The following is a 19,397-nucleotide window of genomic DNA, read 5'->3' on the forward strand; positions in this document are numbered from 1 at the left end:
TCATACCTAGTTCATACTATAGTTACCTAGGGCGATACTTCTCTTGCTGGAATTGTTCTCTATCTACATTCCTTAGGTAGCTAGGGGGAAGGTCAAAGGTTCTTCTGAGTCTTTTGGGCCTTGATAGTTTTCAGTTCAAAATAACCTATAAGCCAAAGAGATATTTTGTAGTGGCAAATTTTGCTCCCCTACAGATGACAGAGCAAGTTATAGGGGACGAAGGTGGGAGTGGGATTGGTACAGAGCTTCCAAGTTCTCTGCTAGTGTTCCATTTTCCCAGCACTTGAATGTGTTCACCAACCTGGAAACTCATGGAATTTGTTTTTTAGGACTTAGGCATGATTATTACTGGCCCTTGGTAGCTGAATTCAGAATCCACCCTTCTCCCCTCCCTGAGGAGATCAAGGGATAGAGCTGAAAGTCTAGTCCTTTAATCACTAGGTTGGTTTTTCTCCGCTCAGTCCCATCCTGAAGCTATCTAGTGTAGGTCTCCCCCAACATCTTCCCCCACCCCAAGGCTTATCTTATCACTCAAGAAGTTCCAAGGATTTGGGAGCTTTGAGCCAGGAACTGGAGACAAAGACCAAATATTTTTTAATTATAACCTAGCCCTCAACTGGGCCCCACCACCCACTCTACCAGAATAACTAGGTCAGAGATAAAAGAAGAGAGAAACTTCCAGATAGGGCAGTAATTCTCAAACGTAGATGCATATTAGAATATTCTGGGAAACATTTAAAATATAGGTTGCTGAGTCTGACTCTCAGTGACTTAGTGACTCTCAGTCACTGAGGGAAGGGCTTGGGTATCTGTATTTTTTTTTTGTTTGTTTGTTTTTTGTTTTTGGCTATGCCTGCAGCATGTGGAAGTTCCCAGGCCAGGGACTGAACTTGCACCACAGCAGTAACCTGAGCCACTGCAGTGACAATGCCAGATCCTTAACCCCACTTCTTTATCTGTATTTTCTGTAAACTCCCTAAATGATTGTCATGCCCACTGAGGTTTAAAAGCCAGGGAGTAAGCATTTCCTTTAGTGTTACGCCCACCCTAACACTATTCCTTTCCAGAAGCTTGTCCAGTCAGAGTCCCAAGTCTGACTGAGGTTACCACCTTCTCCTGACTTAAGGGCAAGGGAGAATTACAACTGAGTACAAAGGACTCATAGGTGAAACAGATCTTTAGGATCTTGGAGATTCTGCCTCAGGATGGAATCAGAATTAACATTGTCAGTAGGCTAGATGTTTTTATGTGGCTTATCTGTGAGGGAGGTATAACAGTTATGGAGGTATAACAGTTATTTCATGGCTGAGAAAATTGAGACTCAGAGAAGATGGGGTTGAGTAGGTATGGCTGGTATTCAAACTCAGGCCTACCTGGCTCCAATACCTACCTCAGAATGGTAAGTAATTTAAAAGTGAAAATGCTGAGCTGCTATGACTTAATTGTGAGTTGGGAGTGGCTGCAGCCACAGTATCATCAGTCATTCCATAATCAGTGCTATGGAAATGGTGACAGCTGACAGGGCAGATATGGGCTGCCAAGTAGGAAAAGCTTCAGTCTACAGATGCTACTTACTAAAGCAGCTACTTTCTCAGAGCATCCCTGGGAAATCACCAGTCCAGCTGAGTGTTTCCCTGCCTTTGTGCTGAACTCAACTCCAGAGGTAGAAGAGCCCAGACAATGGTTCTGGAAATCGCTGGGATTGTCATACCTCATGCTGAACCTAGCGCGGTTGATTCCAATATTTTCTTATTCTGACAGGAGGAGTGAGTGGGCCCTGGATAGTTCTGTGGGTCTAAGTCTTCTCAGCAAGGTCAAGGCAGGCCTGGTGGGAAAGAAAGCAGCCCTTCAGTTCAGGGTAGGGGTGAAAAGAGACAGGCCAAAATAGGAAAGGTGATTTGACCAAGGCTTTTTGAGTCAGCTAAGGTCAAATCCAATGGGAGCACCAGAGAAATAAATAGGAGAAGGGATATAAAAACCACCAGCCAGAACTTTTAAGAGTTGGTCAGAAGGACGTGGACCAGGTGATAGGAATTGGTTCAGGGATCAGTCATGAGTGGATAGCTTGGCCACAACACCTGGAATGTGTCCCCTGGGGCAGGCACAGGAAATGCATGCATCTGGCCAGACTGTGTTCTGCTTCCATGTAGGTTCTTATTCAACTCAAGTGGAGTCCGTGGTGTGACATGACATTGATAGAAGGGGCAGGACAGGGAAATAATGGTGTCACTTGGAGAAACCTGGCTAAGTGAGCACCAGGATTGGATTCACCCATGAGACCAGGGTCCGGTCCACAGCTTTCAGGCAAGAAACTCAGTCTTGTTAGAGCCCCAGGATCTAATTCTAGATACACTCTTAAAAGAATGATGTATAAAAGCCCATTCTATTTCCTTTCTTTTCCACTGCCAGTCTCTAATATTGAAGAACTAGTGATGATGAATTAATAATCAAAGGCCATTTGATAAGCAAGGATTGGAGCAGAGAGCTGGAGAGTTTGGGTTGGGGCCAGGCCCTCCAAAATGTACTTGCTTCATACGTGGAAGTTATCTCTGATAACCAGATTTCTAAAGTCCCATGGGTTCAGTGCCTTCCACTGGCAGGCTACATATAACCAGTTAATATTTGTATTTTCTACTCTGCTTTTTTTGTGTGCTTCTGATTCAGAATTGCCTGCTTTACCTTTGTTGTGCAGAGAAAGTGACTTTCCTATTATTTTGTCCATAGCCAATCTGGTTTTCTCTTCATTTCCCACTTACTGGTTAGTTGTTGGTAGTGATGACTAGCTAAATGTCCAATCTGGTTTAAAGCATCACAATGCTAGGGTATCACCTCATACTAGTCAGAATGGCCATCATCAAAAAGACTACAAATAAATTCTGGAGAGGATGTGGAGAAAAGGGAGCCCCCCTACATTGTTGGTGGGGATATAAATTATTGCAGCCACTACAGAGAACAGTATGGAGGTTCCTTAAAAAAACAAAAATAGCAGTCCTACTCCTGGGCATATGTCCCAAGAAAACAATAATTTGAGAAGATACATGCACCACAATGTTCATAGCAGCATTATATGCAATAGCCAAGACATGGATGCAACCTAAATGTCCATTGACAGATCACTGGATAAAGAAGATATGGTATATTTATATAATGGAATATTAGCCATAAAAATGCATGAAATAATGCCATTTGTTGCAACATGGATGGACGTAGAGATTATCATATCAAATGAAGTATGTTAGAAAGACAAATACCATATGATATCACATATTAAAATCTCAAAAAATGATACAAATGAACCTATTTACAAAACAGAGACAGACTCACGGACTTAGAAAACAAACTTATGGTCATAAAAGGGGAAAGGTTGGAGGAGGGATAAATTGGGAGTTTGGGATTAACATATACAGACTACTATATATACAATAATCAACAAGGACCTACTGTATATAGGACAGGGAACTGTACTCAGTATCTTTTGTGTGTGTGTGTGTGTGTGTGTGTGTGTGTGTGTGTTTAGGGCTGCACCAGAGGCACATGGAGGTTCTCAGGCTGGGGGTCAAATGGGAGCTATAGCCACTGGCCTAGGCCACAGCCACAGCAACGCCAGATCTGAGTCGCATCTGTGACCTACACCACAGCTCATGGCAACGCTGGATCCTTAACCCACTGAGCAAGGCCAGGGATCGAACCTGGGTCCTCATGGATCCTAGTCAGATTCATTTCTGCTGAGCCACAATGGCAACCCCTGTACTCAATGTCTTGTAATAACCTATAATGGAAAAGAACATGAAAAAAGAATATATGTGTTGTGTGTGTATGTATAACTGAATCATTTTGCTGTATACCTGAACCTAACAAAACATTATAAATCAACAAATTTTGATTAAAAAAAAAATCCACTCTCCCCCAAAAAGAGCAGGGAAATGCTGATAATAAATGAGCCCTTTAGGTATGTTAAAAGATAAAGTGAGGCATTTAAAATTTTTAAAAAGTTGGTCTAACGTAATCATGTTACTCCCTTCAAAACTCCTAAGAGCTTCCCAGTTTGCTGTAGGATAAATTTTAAACTGCTTAGTCTTATATATAAGATTGAAAATTTGTATTTCAATTTTCTTTCCAGCCTCATCTCTCCTTCTCTGGCCTCCCACACCCATCTAACACATCATGCCTTTTCATGCCTCTGAGTTTATGTATTATTCTTTCTCGAATTTTCTTTTCTCTTCCTTCTTTAAGGCCTAACTCAAGTGCTTATCTGTGAAACAATTTTTTTATTCATCTTTGCATAAATCTCTAGAATGGCACTTATTATCTAAAATAAAGATAATTTTTAAAAAAAATTATTATAGTTGATTTATATTGTTGTCAATTTCTGCTGTACAGCAAAGTGACCTAGTCATGCATCTATACACACTCTCTTTCTCATATTATCTTTCATGTTCTATCACAAGTGATTGGACATAGTTTCCTGTGCTATATCCAGCAGGATTTCATTGTCTAGCCACTCTAAAAAAAATTTTTTTTTTTTTGCTTTTTTTGCTTTTTAGGGCCAAACTCACAGCATATGGAGGTTCCCAGGCTAGGGGTCAAATCAAAGCTGTACCTGCCGGCCTATGCCACAGCCACAGCAATGCAGGATCTGAGCCACATCTGCAACCCACACCATAGCTCATGGCAATGCCAGATCCTTAATCCACTGAGCAAGGCCAGGGATCAAACCTGCATCCTCGTGGATGATAGTCAGATTCGTTAACTGCTGAGCCATGACAGGAACTCCTATCTATCCATTCTAAATGAAACAGTTTGCATCTATTAACCCTGAATTCCCAGTCCATCCATTCCCTCCCCTTCCACCTCCCTCTTGGCAACCACAAGACTGCTGTCCATGTCTGTGAGTCTGTTTCTGTTCTGTAGATAGGCTCATCTATGCCATATTTTAGATTCCACATATAGGTGATATCATATGGTATTTGTCTTTTTCATACCAGGTGACTTACTTCACCTGGTATGAGAATCTCTAGTTCCATCCATCTTGCTGCAAATGGCATTATTTTGTTCTTTTTTATGGCCAAGTAGTATTCCATTGTGTATATATACCACATTTTCTTAATCCATTCATTTGTCAATGGACATTTAGGTTGTTTCCATGTCTGGGCTACTGTGAATGGTGCTGCAAGGTACATACAAGGGGTGCATGTATCTTTTCGAAAGAAAGTTTCGTCTGGATATATGCCCAGGAATGGGATTATGGGATAATATAGTAGTTCTATATTTGGTTTTCTGAGGAATCTCCATACTGTTTTCCATTGTTGTTGTACCCATTTACACTCCCACCAACAGTGCAGGAGGGTTCCCAGAAGATAAAATTTTTAAAATTAAACTTCAAGGCTTGTGGAAAATTTACATCTTCAATAAAGTTATAACAATTTAAATCTAGATTAACTATATATATATACACATACATATATATGCAGAAGCTCATTGGATCCTTAACAGGATGAGTCACAAGAAAACTCCATAAACTCAGATTAACTATAAATGGTGCTTTCTGTGTATAAGCAGCTGCCCCTGGACAGTAAAATAAATCCACTATAACACTGATATATTTAGATAATTTTAAAATATAAAAGTCTTATAATTGGCTTGTTAAAAGTGCTTTGAGGAGTTCCCTTCATGGCTCAGCAGTTAATGAACCTAAGATCCATTAGGATGAGGGTTTGATCCCTGGCCTCGCTCAATAGGTTGGGGATTCAGCCTTGCCATGAGCTGTGGTGTAGGTCGAAGTCTTAGCCTGGATCCAGCATTGCTGTGGCTGTGGCATAGGCAGACAACTGCAGCTCTGATTTGACCCCTAGCCTGGGAACTTCCATATGCTGCAGGTGTGGCCCTAAAAATCAAAAAAAAAAACCAAAACAAAACAAACAAACAAACAAACAAAAGTGCTTTTGGTTGCAAGTAACAAGATAACAAGATACCTGTCTGCAACAGTGAGTAATAGTGTTAATAAAAAAGAGTTTTCTTTTTCTTACAAAATAAGAAATCCAGAGCTGAGTGTCCAGCATTAGTACAGCTGCTGAGAAATGCTGACAAGGAGCAAGACTCTCAATCTTCCTTCTCAACCTTCCTTAGCTTATGAACTTTTGTTCTCATGCTTGTCCCCTCACGTCACCAACTGGCTATTGCATCTCCAGGCCGCATGTCTGCTTTCTAAGCTGCAAGTAGGAAGAGACAACAGGGACAAAAGGAACAAAAGGGCTCTGTCAGTCGTAATTATCCCTTTTCATCTGGAAATAAAACTTCCCTGGAAATTTTATCTGAGAGAGTTCTGCTTACATATGTATATGAGTCATATGGCTGCTTCTAGTAGCAAAAATGGAAAACGGAATACAATCATTGGGAGACTTGGTCCCAGGATCTCTTTGGATATTGAAATCTGCGGATGCTCAAGTCTCTTATACAAAATGGTGTAGTATTTGCACATAACCTACACACATGCTCCCATATACTTTAATTTCTATAAGATTACTTATAATGCCTAAAAAATGCAAATGATATGTTAATCGCTGTAAATACAATGTAAATGCAATGTAAATAGTTGCCAGCACATGGCAAGTTCAAGTTTTGCTTTTTGGAACTTTCTAGAAATTTTTATTGTTTTGAATATTTTTAATCTGAGGCTGGTTGAATCCATGGATGCAGAACCTGTAATGTAGAGGGCCAACAGTATTTTGCTCTCTAGCAGCAGAAGTGGACACTGTGAATGGCTTTGGGGTTGCTAATCCCCAGTGTCTATTACAGGGCTCCATAGGGTTAGATTATTTGTGTGATAAATTACAAAAGAAGGACTTTGATGGGAAGTGGGGAGAGAAAACATTAGGATTATATTGGATCAAAAACCTCAGGTCTGATCGTCATTTCCTGGCCTAGGAGCTTTAGCAAAGACATTACTAAAATCCAAAAGACATCTCTTTATGGCACTCCCCTCCTTCAGATTCCTCCTCAAGAACATATTTAAAAAAAAACAAACGCTTATTGAAATAATTTGCAAACCACAAAATTCATCCATTTAAAGTGTAAAATTGGGAGTTCCCTGGTGTAGTGGTTAAGGACTTGTTGTCACTGATGTGTCTTGGGTTAGATCCGTAGCCCAGGAATTCTGCATGCCACAAGTACAGCCAGAAAAAAAACAAAAACAAACAAACAAAAAACTAATATAAAGTGTACAATCCAATGGTGTTAGTATATTCACAGATTTGTGCAACCACCACCAAATCTATGTTCAGAACACTTTTATTACCCTAAAAAGTGACCCCCCCCAACCTCCACCCAGTAGCCGTCACTCTCATCCCCACCCCCAGCTCCTCAGACCTAGGCAATGACTAATTTACTTTGAGCACAAATTTTTTAAAGAGTGATTTTTGGTTGGAAAGTCAGTAGAAAGTACTATAAAAATGAGTTGCAGGGTAGGTAATTTGATCTAAATATATCATGAAAGGCAATTCATCTGCTATAGCAGAGTTTTTTTTATGATGGAACTAAGGCAGTACTACACTCAGTGAAAGTAGAATTTTTAAGCACCTTATCCCTTTCCTCATTTTGTCCTAAAGAATCATGCTGTGTCCTAAGTCTTGTCTGTTTTATATTTCAGCCTTTAAGAAAATAAGCGAAATTTACAAAGGTATAAATTAAAGTTACAAAACTCAAAATTCAAACTTAAAATATTTATTGGTGTGAAGTCTTTAATTAAAAAACAAAACAAAACTCCAAGGCCTGAAGAGGCCAAACATTTGCTGATCGACAGTGATAACGGAGACAGGTGCCTTTCCTTTTACCCTGGTATTGGTATACACTCTATCCCATTGTGTGTTATTTGCAAGAGATAATATCATTTATCTACAGAAATGGAAATGAGCAAATGGGTTTAAGACTCAGAGTAATTGCTTTCATTATTGTTTGCAGCACTCCCTCTAACTGTCATATCCTGCTCTACTTGGTATCTGTTGTATCTAGATGAGAGGGAAAACAGGAACTGAGACAGGTATTGAGCAAACAGTTATTACCAAGGAGTTCTAGGGCCAGGGCTTTCTGACCAGAGGTTTGAGGAGTTGTGGAGAGAAACAGAAAATTTGTGCCAGATAATACTGAGAAAAGAAAAACTGTGTCCAAACAGAAGTAAGGAAATATTTTAATGAGACAGCTTTCAATATTGGGTTACATACTACTTAAAGTAGAGATCTTACCCAGGAAGATTGCAGATTTGGAAGTTGTTCATTTGGTTTCAGACGCAATCAAGTTTCTTTTCCTCTTAGCTACTTTTTTTGTCTTTAATTACTATCACAATATCAGGAAAATGTTTTGTACCAGTTTGCCATTAAAAATGAGTATTAGAGGTACAAACTATTATGTGTAAAATAAGATATAAGGATATATTGTACAACAAAGGGAATATGGCTAATATTATATAATAACTATAGAAGGAATATAATCTTTAAAAATTGTGAATCACTATTTTTCACCTGTAACATATAATATTTCATATAATAACTATACTTCAATTTTTAAAAATGGAAAAAATGGTATACAGTTAACTTTCTGTTTATTTTTATCTTTTTGAGATTTAAATAAATCAACAGCTAAGTGGATGCTTTAAGAACCAATAACTCCTTCTCTATAGGAAAGTTAAATGCCTATTTTTAAAATCTTTTTCCAATTTAAAAAGTTGGTAAATGGGACAGTAATATTTCTGATTTCTAGAACTTTATAAGTTTCTTCATAAGCACAGTTCTCCGCTTTTTAAAAAAATTCTTTTGTTATTAACTTTTTGAGGCATGCAAAAACAAGATAGAAAAAAATATAGCATTCAAGTTTCAAATCTCGCTTAAGAAATGACGTTACAAATATAATTAACTCTCCTATGTATCTTTTATTTCCTGCATGCTTTACTCCCACAGAAGAACCAAATTCATACCTGACGTGCTCTTATAATTGTGATACATATCCATGTAATCCCTGTTAAAAACAAGACAACTGGGAGTTCCCTGGTGGCCTAATAGTTAAGGATCCATCATTGTAACTGCTATGGCTTGGGTCACAGCTGTGGTGTGAGTTTGATCCCTGGTCTGGAACCTTCTGAGTGCTGTGGGCATGGCCAAAAAAAAAAAAAAAAAGACAACAGGCCCCAAATGGAGTCACTTATGTTAAATTGCATGTGTCCAAACTACAATTTAACTACACTTCAGCTCTCCCAGAAATGAAATCTTAAACCAGGCACCAGGAATTGCCTGATTAGCACTACTTAGGTAAACCTGCCTGAGAGACACCTGGAAAGTAACCCTGCAATAACCAATCTGCCTTTCTGCCAAGACAACTTCCTTGTTGCCACTCCCCTCTGCCTGTAAAAGTCTTTCATTTTGTACAGCTCCTTGGAGCCCCTTTCTGTCTGCTGGATTGGATGCTGCTTGATTCATGAATTGCTGAATACAGTCAATAAGATCTTTAAATTTTATTCAAGTGAATTTTGTTTTATAACATCCCTAAACAAAATCAAATTTTGCATATTTTAAGCTTTTCAAAGTGAAGGAAGCACTATAATCTCAGAATCAGTTTTGGCTTTGGGAAGCCCAAACAGCCAAATCCTGCTTCATTTCTGTCACCCAGATTGATCAAGCCATGATCAATGATCACATGATCTTGTAGGCAAATTTATAGCTAATCAGTGCAGCTATACCAGTTACTTGAACAAGACATGTTATTTGTATTTATTGTTAGTACCTGGAAATTGCTTTTCAAATATAGTCTAGTATTCTAGATATAATTTGGAGTGAAAAATCTCTTTGTGTGCTTTTCTATGTTGAAATCCTATCAGTCATTGAAGGAAAATTATATATTTACTATTGCAATAGGAATATGTCTCAATAATAATGATGATTGTGAAACCTGTTATTTTTAGGTAAAAAATTAAGAACTTTTCAATATCTACATAAATAGGGATTTCCTATTTACTAACTGAGGAGCAATTAGTACAACTTTTTTTTTTTTTTTTTTTTTTTTTGCTTTTTTAGGGTCACGCCCACAGTGTGTGGTAGTTCCCAGGCTAGGGGTTGAATCCAAGCTGTAGCTGCCAGCTCTCCACAACAACACCAGATCCGAGCCGCGTCTGAGACCTACACCACAGTTCATGGTGACGCCGGAACCTTAACCCACTGAGCGAGGCCAGGGATCGAACCCGAAACCTCTTGGTTCCTAGTCGGATTTGTTTCTACTGTGCCACAATGAGAACTCCTAGTACAACTATTAAGAAAGCATTTGCTAAACAATTGTTGGAAAAATAATAGATTTTCATTGAGTCAGTAAATGTAAACCCTCATAAAAATAGTAAGTCAGGATAATTGAGATTAGATTATATCATAATTTTAATAATTGTACAATTGTTTATGAACCAGTACAAAAACATTAAATAATCTTTAAGAACTCTATTTAATGTGGAGTTTTAAAATTCTGTTTAGATCATGAATTGTTCAAGAAACAGTTCATTTGGGAATATTCTTTTTATGAGGATAAATTTAAAGTAGAATGTCAATTTTGCCATCTCAAAGTTTCACCCAGAGGGGAAAACTCCAAAGACATGTACAACAGTTATAATAGATTATTTTTTGCTTCAAACATAATAAAAATATATATAGTATATAAAGAAAAGGAAAAAAGTGTTAGGGAAAAATTAGATAATGCTTTCCTGCTGACCTCAGGTGAAAATGAGTGTCTATTTAGTATCACACATAGGGAGATCAGTGGCTGCAGGAGAAAAATAGCATCTGACTGTTCTAAAGAAATTACTGTTGGAGTTCCCACTGTGGTGCAATGGAATTGGTGGCGTCTCTGGAGCACTGGGACACAGGTTTGATCACTGGCCAGTCACAGTGGGTTAAGGATCTGGCATTGCCACAGCTGCAGCATAGGTTGCAAGGCACAGGTTGCAGCTGCAGCTCAATCTGATCCCTGACCTGGGAACTCCACATGCCATGAGGTGGCCAAAAAAGAAAAAAATATTGTTTATAGACTATGATGCAATTATGATATAATTACAAATATTGATTTCAACTTATTGGCCTTATGCCAAAATGTATAGTGGTACACCTCTATTATACTTTATACTCCATTATTCTTTATAATTTATATATTATACTATATACTTCATTTAAAATTTTTTTTATTACTCAATGAATTTTATTACATTTATACTTGTACAACAATCATCACAACCGAATTTTATGGCATTTCCATCCCAAACCTTCAGTGCATCCCCCACCCCCCAAACTCTTTCCTTTGGAAACCATAAGTTTTTCAAAGTCTGTGAGTCAGTATTTGTTCTGCAAAGAAGTTCATTGTGTCCTTTTTTTAGATTCCACATGTAAGTGATAGCATTTGATGTTGGTGTCTCATTGTCTGACTTCACTTAGCATGATAATTTCTAGGTCCATCCATGTTGCAGCAAATGTTGTTATTTATTTCCTTTTAATGCCTGAGTAATATTCCATTGTGTATATGTACCACATCTTTTTTTTTGTCTTTTTTTTTTTTGTTGTTGTTGTTGTTGCTATTTCCTGGGCCGCTCCCCGAGGCATATGGAGGTTCCCAGGCTAGGGGTTGAATCGGAGCTGCAGCCACCGGCCTACGCCAGAGCCACAGCAACGCGGGATCCGAGCCGCGTCTGCAACCTACACCACAGCTCATGGCAACGCCGGATCGTTAACCCACTGAGCAAGGGCAGAGACCCAACCCGCAACCTCATGGTTCCTAGTCGGATTCGTTAACCACTGCACCACGACGGGAACTCCTACCACATCTTCTTTATTCATTCCTCTGTTGATGGACATTTAGGTTGTTTCCATATCTTGGCTATTGTATATTATTATATTATATACTTTAAATAGTCTTCATAACCTGACTTTTTGCTCAACTTTTTTGTGAGATTAGTTCAAGTTACCAGTTTTGTTTTTTTTTTTTTTTTTTTTTTTTGTCTTTTGTCTTTTTGTCTTTTGTTGTTGCTATTTCTTGGGCCGCTCCCGCGGCATATGGAGGTTCCCAGGCTAGGGGTTGAATCGGAGCTGTAGCCACCGGCCTACGCCAGAGGCACAGCAACGCAGGATCCGAGCCGCGTCTGCAACCTACACCACAGCTCACGGCAACGCCTGATCGTTCACCCACTGAGCAAGGGCAGGGACCGAACCCGCAACCTCATGGTTCCTAGTCGAATTCGTTAACCACTGCGCCACGACGGGAACTCCTCAAGTTACCAGTTTTCACTAGTGCTTTGTGGTTAACATGAGTTGTATTTATAATTCATTTATCCCTTTTTCCTGTTGATGAAAATTTAGTTTGTTTTCAAATTTTCACAATTACAATTTTGCAATGTACATTGCATATATATTGTCTTGTGAGTACTTCTTTCATATTTGTACCTAAAAGTGGTAGTGACATACTGGGTCAAAGGGTGTTTTTTCTTTTCATGTTTTCCCTACAAGTGCTTTTATGAACTAAAAGAAAAAAAAAATCGCTTTTTCTTTTCTTAAGGGCTGCACCTGTGGCATATGGAAGTTTCCAGGCTAGGCGTCAAATCAGAGCCACAGCCACTGGCCTATGCAACAGCCATGACAATGCCAGATCCAAGCCACATCTTTGACCTACAGTGCTGCTAGTGGCAACGTGCAGCCTGTGGTAACGTTGGATCCTTAACCCAGTGAGCAAGGCCAGGGATCAAACTCACATCCTCATGGATACTAGTCAGGTTCTTAATCTGCTGAGTCACAATGGGAACTCCCAAAAGATCACCTTTTGAATGATAACTCGAGCCTTGTTTCCCAGACAGCAGACTTACATCTCTATATGTCTAGCAAATATTCTAAGTAGAAACTTGGATGTGTCACTACCACTGTACACCGTACGTCCTATCCAAGACAGAGCTCACTGTTTCCTCCTAAACTTTCTCATAAAACACATGTGACTATCACAGTTATAAAAACCTTAGGCATGCAGGACTGTTCTTTACAAAAATAAGCATCTTCTATTTAAATATCTATTTCTAATTAAGATGTTTTCTTTTAAAAATCTACATACTCATATACAACATACACATGGATATATAGATTTTAAAACCTTGTAAATATGAAATAGGCTGTCATTTCCTGCCTTGCTGTAAAGCAAGGATCAGCAAGCTTTTTCTTTTGCTTTCTTTTTTGTCTTTTTAGGGCCGCTCCCACAGCATATGGAAGTTCCCAGGCTAGAGGTTGAATCGGAGCTACAGCTGTGGGCCACAGACACAGACACAGCAACTCTGGATCTGAGCTGCATCTGCGACCCACACCACAGCTCACAGCAACATCATGTCCTTAACCCACTGAGCAAGGCCAGGGATTGAACTGAGTCCTTATGGATCCTAGTCAGGTTCATTACCACTGACCCATGGCAGAAATTTCAGGCAACCTTTTTCTTTAGTGGGCCAAATAATAAACAGTTCAGAAGTTAAGGGCCATCTGATATTCTTCACAACTATTCTTCTCTTACTGTTATAGTTCAAAAGCAGCCATAGACAATACATAAACAAATAGGTATGGGTGTGTTCCAATAAAACTTGATTTGCAAAAACAAGTAGTGGGCCAGATTTAGCACATGGTCATAGCTGATGACCCTCTTCTAGAGAATCAATAGCTGTCATTTAATAAATAATTATTTGTGTCCTGGACTATCTGTATAGACATGTGCAAATGAGAAGCCATTAGGTTGCATTTCTGCATATTAACAGTATGATCTGATGAACCTGCCATGTGATTTCTGACCTGCGTGTCCTATTTGAGATTACCCTTTGTTTTCTCTGCCTATGATACCTTCACATATGTTGTTTCTCTCTCCCAGGGAGCACTAGCAATGACCTCAGCTGTACTTTAGTAACAGATGCTCTGGGCTGTACTACTCTCCAGTCTTTCCCTAATATGAAATTTTGTAAACCATGTAGTCTAAGTTTTATATCAGATCTTTCTTTGAAAATATCCCTCCAATTTTTTAGTAAAAACAGATGCAGAATCTTACATTTATTTATTTAGTTAGCTATGTAATGGTGGGTTTTACCACTTACTAGTTGGTGTGATTTGGACAAATTATGTCATTTTTCTGAGTCTGAGTTTCCATTTGTAAAATGAGATAATAATACCGTATAGGGTTTCTGCAATGGTAAAACAACCTAATCCATATAAAGGAACTTGTGTCAAGATCATAGTATGTGCATAATAATAATAATGATGATGATAATAGCAAACACTCCATTGCACTTGCCATATGCTTCACTGTTTATGTGCTCTATGCATGCATTGACTTGAATAAATATTACAATAATTCTATACAGAGGTATTATGATCATCTCAATTTTACAGTTGAGAAACTAAGAGATAAAGAGGTCACACATCCAGGAACTGGCATTGCCTGGGTTTAAAACCAGGCAGTGTGGCTCCAGAGTCCATGCTCTTACTCCTTTACTCTTTGGTTGCCCTAATAAGAATACGAGAGCCAGGTGATGCTCTAATTTACAGGTTATTGTAGTGCTATACTGTATGGCTTTGTTTTTTATATCTTTGTCTATATATCAGATTATTTCCTTAAGACCTTTGCGTATTTTCATTTACAAGAAGAAATAAAATACGGAAGGAGACTTGTGGTATAGAAGAGCCTTCAAGAATTTAACATCATTTCAGTAATCCAAAGAGAGGAAGGACCTTTTTATACCATTTGTTAAAGATCTATTATTTCACAGTTAACTAGTTTGGGAATCCTTTCTGAAATGTCAGGAAGGTGATCTAGATAATTAACTGATTGCATCATCACGAACACATCTATGAAATGGTATATCTGAGGTGTTCTTTAGAGAGGAAAGCATGGTGCACATGTATTACATTTGTATTATCACATTACCGTAGGCTACCTTATTGCCTCTAAACTGAACAAATGCAGGTCTAGTAGACAAATTTTCTTGTGCTTCCCTTTTTGTGTGTGTGTACAGCTCAGGACCTATTTAAGAGCAGTGGTTTCCATGGTAAATACTTTTCATAAGAACTGAATAATTGTTGGAAGCTGATACAATTTACCATTATTTAGTTTCAGAGCAATTTGAATGTTTCACTGTCCCCCTTCATTTAAACATTTTATCTGAATCAGAATTTCTTTTTAAATTTTGTCTACAAAAGACATACCTCAATAAGGACTAACACAGTATTTGAGTGAAAATAAAGGCATTTTCTTCAAAGAATATGGCCAGTATGGGTTTTACGATTTTTGATCTACAAGACTTAAAGCATCTGACTCTTACCTCATATTATAGGTTGTTTTAAACCAGGCAACAGATCTCAGTCTTCGACAGTTCAGGGGAAAAAAGGGCCATCTTATCATGGAGGGATTGTGAATGCTCACATTACAGATGTGCTCAATAGCATCATAATGGAATCATACTTCATTCAAACTCTAAAAGACAAAATTGAAATGCAATTTTATAGCATAGATGAGTTCTGCAGCTGTGGTAACAGAATCTATTGCCAGGTGTCCTGTGGCTTATGCTGTTAATTGATATGTGGTTCCCAAAGATACTAAGATAATGAAGAATCCTTGAGAAGAAGGACTCAACACAAAAGTGATCATCAAGAACTTGAGTTGATACAAACAGGATTGAGGAACATGAGGGGGAGGACTTTTGTTATAACCACGTACTCCATGTACTTATAAAAATAGACAACTCCAGAGAGCCAAAAAATGTTCAGGTATATTTTAATCATGGGTGAGACTTGCCATGTATCCTTCTAGGGTAACCTTTGTCACTAAAAATATAAAACTTCTTATTTTCAAAGATGATATTGTGGAACATCTATTGTGACTTATCTGTTTTTTTCTTTCTTTTCTAGTATGCACAATAATCCTGCCCATCAGTTTGTTGCTCACACAAATTTGATCTCTTTCCTCTCCTTTCTTCGGTCTCCTTCCTTTCCCTCCTCCTCCCTCCCTCTCCTCTCCCTCTCTTTCCTTCCTCCCTCCCTTCCTCTTTTCTTTTCTTTTTCCATTTTTTTATTACTCAAATGAATTTATCACATCTGTAGTTATATAATGATCATAACAATCCGATTTCACAGGATTTCCAACCCTTCCTCTTTTCTTTCTTCCCTTCCTTCCCTCCTTCTTTCCTCCCTCCCTCTTTTCTCTTTTCTTTCTTTGGTTCGTTCATTCATTCTTTCTTTCCTTCCTTCCATCTTTCCTCCTTTCTTGACCCTTCAAAGGGAATCAGTCACATGGCAATGACAATAGCTAAAGGTAATGATGAATGAGGAAAATTAAAGGCAAGTCATATGAAAAACTCTGAATTATTAGTTCTGAAGTAATTTCTTTTTGCTTTCTCCATTATTAGTAATAAGTGATACAACTTTGAGTCTGCATGATTGTGTATTGCTGGCTGGGTGCTTCACACAGGTAATCCTTATATCCCTAACTAGCTTCTAAAAAACAAGGCCTATTTCCAAACAGAAAGCTGCTCAGTCTTTGACCTTGGCAACTCTCCCTTGAAGCCATCCAGAGTTCATTTTTTACAGTTTGCCTCAAAACTCATCTTCTTTAAGACTCTTTTACCAGTGTACCCAACTGCAATCTCTTCTATTTAAAAATATTTTTAAGGGAATTAAAAATGCAGATAAATATAAAGTACAAAGTTTTCTCACTTCCCAGAATTGAGAATGGTTAGCATTTAGGCATATTTGTTTTTAGTCTTTATGTCTATTTCTGTGTATGTGATAAAATATCCTCTAATACATTTATATGAAGGACCTTTGATCCCCATTCATCACCGCATTCCCATCTCTGCTTCATCCCCTGCAATTATCAACCATGAATATGCTGTGAATCCTTCAAGTTTATTTTTCATATTTTACACCATCTTCTTTATTTTGCATCATGAATATTTTTCATTCTCTTTTGGTATGAAGTTTCTGGTGGTTTCTCTGGACCTTAAAATATTCAGTTTTCCCTGCTAGATGGGGGTGAGCCAGGTGGCAGCTGTATCCTCCAGAGGCTAACCCTTGCCGACTATGGTCTATGAATCCCCTCAAGCCACCAGATTTAGTACAGAGCTTGCTCTCTCCTAAGTATATCTTGACTTCTCCCTACTGCAATTCTACATCTTGGCCCTTGGTAACAGATTCATAGAAGTGCTCAAATAAATGTATGGTGTTGCATCTGACAACATCTGCACCCTTTTATCTTGTGCTCTGTGACTACAACTTCAGCTTGGCTTTTGATTTTCTAACTGATCTAATTTTCCTCTTGTTTGGCTGCTAGAAGCTCAAAAATAAACACACAGTCCACCTTTATTTACAGGAGAATCCTCGTGGCATGGCTTTCATGTGTTAACCATATCATGGTTTTACTTTCTAACCTTCATTTACCTTTTGTCTTAATGTTCTTTACTTAATCTTTTTTTCTCTTTTTTTGGCTGCACTTTTGGCATGTGGAAGTTCCCTGCCAGGAATAGAACCCATACCACAGCAGCAACTCAAGCCGCTGCAGTGACAACACTGGATCCTTAACCTGCTGTGCCACAAGAGAACACCTACATTTTTAAAAAAATCCTGTAGAGTTTATGAATCTGTCCTAGATGCACCTCACTTTTTAAAATCAGATTGAAACTCTGACAATCTGCTATAGTGAGCAAGGGTTTTCATTGTTCCTGATCGAGGAAAATTCATTGATCTGATGAGTAACCTTAAAAAAAGACTTATAATTAGGAGGATTAAGTATTTCTTGTACTGAGGTACACATTAGGTATAGCAAGTATCTTTGCTTATTATTTTTCTATGAATAATTTATGAATCTGCTTTAATGATTAAATATATTTTGGATGTAAATAAATATGTTAAATGAAATAATGAAATATGAGTTGGAGCTGTGGCCTAAACATATCTTTTGCTTCGAAAAACAAAAGTAAAACTTATATGCTGTCCATTTAAATATTTTCCTTCTTCCTTTATTTAAAGGTAAAAATAATAAAGATTCTTTTCCTAGGGCATTTTGGGGATCTGGGACTAACCTTAAGTAGGTGGTATATATAATGAACCTGTGTATATGGTCAGGAATGCTGGTATGGGTCTCTCCCATGTTTCTCCACCAGCCTCTTATAGTCTCTAAATCACCAATATTAGAGTTGTGTCTCTTTTGGTCTCTAGATTTTTTTGGTCCTCAGAAATTTTTTTGGAAATGTGAATATCCCTTGGAAAGGAAAATCATTATAATGAAGTTTTTTTTATGTTTCCATGTTTGAAATTTGGCTGGGAAGAAGAGTTTGAACAAATACAAAGTGGACAAGTTGGAGAGGATTCTGAGAGGTGTAATAGGAGAGGAAACTGCTTACATTTTTGCCTAGAATGAGTCCCTAGCATAATTAAGGGTAGTCCTTTTTTATTTTCCCCAGAATTTGAAGACTTTTATTCCTTCTTTCCTTCTTCTCCAAATATGAATTTCAAAAGATTTTGGTCTATAAAAAAGAATTCTTATAAGAATTGGGTAAAGAAGGGGAAGTCATTTATGCCACATAGGAAATTTCCCCCACCGGAAAATTTCTGTAAATTTTTCCTTCAATGAGTTTCTATATTAGAATTTCTCCCTTGAGAAATTCTTTAAACTGTCCAATATAAAATCTATAAGTCTATAAACTGTGGTTTCCCAAGACCATAAAGTTTCCTAAAAGGAGATTATGCATCAGTAGTGGTATCACCAACTTAAACAAATTCTTCTAGGGAATTTTCAGCACTGCTGATAGATTTAGGACAAAACTTTTGCCAAATTTTGTAAGGTAACAACCAAGTACAACATGACCTTGATAAGAATCTTTTCTTATTTTAGCAAAACCACATTCTGCTTTGAGAAAGGTCAAAGTCAGAGCAAGGGTATAGCTTCTTCTTTATTTGTCTTTCATGAACTTGTCACTTGATATAAGACATACTAAGGACAAAGGGAGAATTTGTTCATCTACACTCTTTACAATTTCATCTTAAACTACCTAATCCTCTGGGCAAGCTTTCATGGATTTATAGGGTTTTTTTTTTTTTTTTTCCTGAGGAATGAGGTTAAATCGTTTTCTTCCTTCCTTCCTTCCTTCCTTCCTTTCTCTTTCTCTCTTCCTTATTCTTTTTTTTTTAATTCTATGGCTGCATTCATGGCATATGGAAGTTCCTGGGCCAGGGACTGAATATGAGCCACAGCTGCGGCAATGCTGGATCTTTTAACCCATTGCACTGGGCTGGGGACTGAACCTGGAACTCTGCAGCAACCCAAGCCGCTTCAGTCAGATTCTTAACCCATTGCACCACAGCAGGAACTCTTGA

The 19,397-nt window shown here is 38.1% G+C and overlaps 1 protein-coding gene across 8 annotated transcripts in view; it reads right to left on the minus strand.

Moving 5' to 3' along the window:
* Positions 1–571: 571 nt before the first annotated feature.
* The window catches only part of LOC102164129 (uncharacterized), a 56,333-nt gene continuing 37,507 nt past the window's right edge, over positions 572–19,397 (minus strand). Inside the window, exons 4-6 of one of the 8 annotated variants that reach the window (XR_014842184.1) lie at positions 15,350–15,501; positions 6,027–6,209; positions 572–1,825 (exon numbers count right to left, since the gene is read on the minus strand). The gene's annotated coding sequence lies outside the window, so the exon portion shown is untranslated. Of the gene's footprint in view, positions 4,577–5,883; positions 6,210–11,572; positions 12,354–15,349; positions 15,502–19,397 lie in introns of those variants that run through there. The other 7 variants (XR_014842183.1, XR_014842182.1, XR_014842186.1 and 4 more) reach the window with 7 other exon arrangements.

The sequence above is a fragment of the Sus scrofa genome, chromosome 3 (genome assembly GCF_054392235.1).
Source record: "Sus scrofa isolate SSC_HxYL_T2T_F1_AM1 chromosome 3, Sscrofa_HxYL_maternal_Yorkshire_Landrace_v2.0, whole genome shotgun sequence".
Taxonomy (NCBI): Eukaryota; Metazoa; Chordata; class Mammalia; order Artiodactyla; family Suidae; genus Sus; species Sus scrofa.